The following is a 4,705-nucleotide window of genomic DNA, read 5'->3' as shown; positions in this document are numbered from 1 at the left end:
GCGAAGGAGTGTGGCTCCAAGGATGCTGCATTTTTGTCCGCAATGAGGAAAATGCCGAACCACGTTAGACTCGAGCCACCCAAGGCTGCCCGGCTGACCACTATTGACATGCTTTAAATAAAAACATGGGGGTTCAGTAATGATTGCTCCCAATTGCCCGGTATGATAAAACGCGATATGCGGAACACCCCAAAATCGGATCTGATCCCTATCCATCCATTCGTTCTTTTTATCGAGAGATCACTTGCAGTGCAAATGCATTTATAGTTTGGTGTTTGTGCAATGCTTCATGTATATAAACATTTTGCCGCCGCACTGTCATCGTAAGAAAATTACATTATAATGGATACCGCAGCAAAGTAGCAAACTTTTAGCCTGATTAGAAGGTTACAGTATCTCATTCTCAAACGTGGTCAAGAATGTCGAACCACATCTAACCGAAACACAATTATTCAACATGCTAAATGGGAAGGAACTCACGATTTGGAGAAGGACAAGTTTTTGTGATTCATGGCTAGCGTTTGTCCGTGAGAGAGATTTCAGAGCGCATCAACTGTTCACAGACCGTCGCTTATAAATTCGTAAAGAATCTCCAAGCGTATGCATCTAAAAAGACCAGGGAGGCCTCGTTAACTAACTCCAGCCTAAAGTGCAGATTCATATGAGGACTTTAAACGAGAAACGTCTCTGAATCAGATCCGTAAGGCCCTTCAATTACCTCTCCACAAGCCTCGGGTTAAAGCTCCTTTAAAGAATGGTACTGTTCTGCAGTACTCAAACTGTAGAAATGCTCCTGTACTAACCCCAATGTATATGCATGAGAGAGTCGGTTGGGTTAAAGAACATGCCTCTTGGAATGACGATAAATGGAAGAAGGCTCTATTTTCAGGAGAAAATAAGTTTAGTCTTTAGTTTCAGGATGGTTTTCATCGGTGTTGGCAAGACGAAAAGGAAACTGCATTTTACAACACGCCATCGAGTATGCCGTTCTTTCTTGATTTGGTCCTTTCCAGACTACGGACGGAACGATCTGAATGCAATGTATGAGAAGCGAGATCCATCTAAGTACTGCAGTGTACTGAGGGCAGACGTTCGACCTTCTATGCAATGATACTTGCGGAAAATTGGGTTTATCACGGAGACAATTCTGCTGTTCACCGATCACTTTATACTTATTACAACTGGTTCGAAGACAGCAACGTGTCTGTCCTACCTTGGCCTTCTCACTTACTGGACCTTAACCTTATAAAACCTGTGGGTTATCTTGAGGAAGGGTGTTTATGGAAATGGAAGACAGTATAAGATCAAAGAAAAGTTTTGACGCTATCATCCATTCCTGGCCGAGTATTGACTAGACGATACATCAGATTCAGGACCGCTTGATGCAAAGTGTTTGCATCCAGGTCTTACAGAAGAATTGGGGCTGCAAATCCTACTGAAATCGGCATTATAATTGGTTTAGAAGTCACTGGTTCTTTTGTCCCTAGACTTACAGTGCAGTGGTATTCGGGCATTTTAACGACCTACCAAATTACTAAACTATAAAAACAGATACATTTGCATGATCTGTCTCTGATTCTTCTTTTGAGCAACTACCGGCTACTGAACCTCTTGTTTTCATTTGAAAACTGCAAGTTTGACCGATGTCTTCAAACTTGCAGTACACACTGTAGTACGTTTGGGACATCACAGTACCATGTTATTGATATTGCGTAGTACTTTCACACTCCCACCGTTTTTCGGATAAGAAGATTTCACGAACAGACCCTTGCTGTAACCGTTCCAAAAGTGTGTTGAGTGCGTAAAGCTCAGATACGGGGAAGAGATAACAAAGACAGGACAACACACCGTGGCATAAATTCAGCAACTATTTGTGACATTTATTATTATAATCTATAGCTTAACGACAATATTATCTTCGCCAGTTTCGAGTGCTATGATAAACGAAGATGCCTCCTTCGTCTTAGTCAGCGCATCTACAATCATTTCTCGGAAGGTACAAAACCGAGATTAGAGATTTCCTCCCGGTTATTTGCTTGCCGTAGGGTGGCTATTTCGATTAACAAGCGGTGATCCGTCGTTTTCCATGCTTTCGCGCAATTTTCAAAGACTTGTTTACATTCCGTTAATACATGCAACCTAATCCTCCTGCAATATATGTTCTAGAACATAGCGTATCATGAAAGCTCCATCGAAAACATCGGGAAAAAGAAATATGTCGCCTCTCATGGTCGATCTCACACCCCTTCAGGGCTTCTTACTAGATTGGTCTGGAATATTAGCAGTGCTACCAGATCGAATAGCAACATTACGAAGCCAGACTGCCAGCTGAGATCCAGGTTAGTCTCAAAGGCTGCATGTGCGTACATTCCAGGTGGTAGGGTGGTGGCCCGCAGGGGTGAATTTTAGACTGAGATGATTCCTCTTAATGAAATTAATACACGCGCTCAGATACTTCATCTTCTCCTCATCCAAGTGTCTTTCCAGATCCGAGCTGTCTTATTTTGAAGCAGATGAAATATCTGGGCGGGTATGCACAATCCGGGCTAGAATGGCAGGAGTAGTTCTAAGTTCTATGCCGGCTTTCTTCAGGGTAAGAACAAAGCGGCCGCCCACCACACGTAGGCTGGGCGGGAGTGAACTTTTAACACCCTCTTCCAGACGTCACTCCCATAGAGTGTTTTCACTTCTTTCTTCTAAGCCATTGTAAACTCCTCACTATTTGGACGAGAATCTGGAGGCTGAACAATTTTCGTCATGAATAAATCGCTTGTAACAAGATCATTTCCATCGAAAGTGTATCTAAAATCTCAGGAAATGTGAATACTTCGTGGAGTACGTCACGCACACGGCTGTAGTAGATGTCAAAGGCCGGGCCATCGATGAAGAGAAGCAGCGCCTAAGACATCTCCTTTTCGTTCTTGTATTTCATCGAAACATTGTCGAAGAAAAAAGGGCTTCTCGACGTCAAAGAAATAGCCATGGGCGGCAGATAACGAGAGAGCCTTCCCACAGCGGGCGGGGTCCCTCGGCCGCGATACTACCCTTGTCGAGGGACCCCGCCCGTGCGAAATAAACTCGCTCACATGGTAGTACCATGTGAGCGAGTTTATTTCGCACTAACCGTAAAATACTCGATGTGAGCTTCTCTGAAAAGACTGCATAAGTTTAAGATATTGGGTGGCTCGTTTTGCAAAACTGCTGATGCTGGCCCAAAAACATTGTTCAGGGATCCTTTAAAGACAGAGAACAAAAACGTGTCGTGGGGCTGTAACTTTCGTGAGGTATGCGCTGGAAACGCATAACAGATTACATTGTTTTCATGAAACAGTTACCAAGTTGCCAACGACAGATAGGCCCTACATCAGTCGTAGATAAGTAAAAGTTTTCGATTGTTGGCCACAGGAGGCGCCTTAAAGCACAAATCTGTGACCTCAGTGTAGAAAACCCACATAATACACGTCCTCATTCTCCTATCTTAATGCCTAACAAGAAGTAACTTGCAGATCCGATGCAGGTGCCTGTCTCAAACTTTGTCCATTCCAAAGAATATTCCTGTGAGGTACCCGTTGCTCCTATAAACGAAAAGGGGAAGACCTGTCTAGGCGTCGGCACTATCCACAAGGAGCATGGTTACACATCGAACATTTCTAAACTTTGTCATGCGCATGTTTTGAGGAGAGCCTGTCTGTAGAAAGTGTCTAGCAGCCGTCTTTTTTCCAGTGTATTTTCCTGAGAGCGGCCTGTCGTCATCTACGTTGAATATTGGAGCAGATTCGAATGCGTTTTCGTTCGAAACATTTTTGAGCGGCACAAGTGGTCAGAACTTCAGCAGTAACAGGCACAAAACAAATTGCCTATGGCCTTGTAGGCTCGAAGAAGGCCAATTGATTCCTTTGCCCGTGTCAAAAGGTCCGTAAAACCAATTATCCAGGCCTCCTACCGTTAAATGGAAACTCCTGTTGCCGGGAAGCAGGCATCCAACTTATCAAGAGAGCCACAGCCTCTTCGAGACGTTTTAGTGCGAGCAGGACGCTTTTGTTTTAGGATGTTTCATAAATTCAACAAGAAGGAACTCTTCTCTGTCACTAAGGAAACGCTTCGGCCCATCCTCAGGCTTTTCTGGAGTCATGTGACGATAGATAATGAGACGTGGAGCCATAAACTGCCGTATTACATTGCATTATTTTGCACCACTGCGCACAAAATGTGCAGCTCTAGAAATCAATTCCGCACAAGAAAGCTACGCTACGCAGCGTTTCATTGAGGTAATGTGGAGGCTGAATAAGGTCGTTTCTGTGTAGGAAGCGCCTGGAAGCTTCATCCTGCGCAATAGGGAACTGTTGCAGACACAAAAATGCATCTGTTTGCGTGGAGAACTGTCAGCGATACTACAAGCCCGCCCTCGGCGCACATAATTGTGCAAAATGTATTGGCAAGATTTGTTAATATATCTAGCCAAACATTTAACGAGAATTTGGCCACGCACTGGTGTCAATCGCGCCTGGTTTTTCGAGAATCCTGCAAGAATGAGTCAAATTAGCCAATTTTGGTTTGTTTCACAGTTGTAACACTGTTCCACAATTGAGATACCCCTGTACTGGTGTGAAATCATTCAGGAGCTGTAACAACACTCTATCCCCCGTTGGTGAAAGTACAGTACGCGAGGTCGAGCTCAACGAAGTAAGTGTGTTTGTGCTACTGT

Source organism: Chondrus crispus, genomic scaffold (assembly GCF_000350225.1).
Source record: "Chondrus crispus Stackhouse genomic scaffold, scaffold_28, whole genome shotgun sequence".
NCBI lineage: Eukaryota > Rhodophyta > Florideophyceae > Gigartinales > Gigartinaceae > Chondrus > Chondrus crispus.
This window is presented reverse-complemented; position numbering follows the sequence as displayed.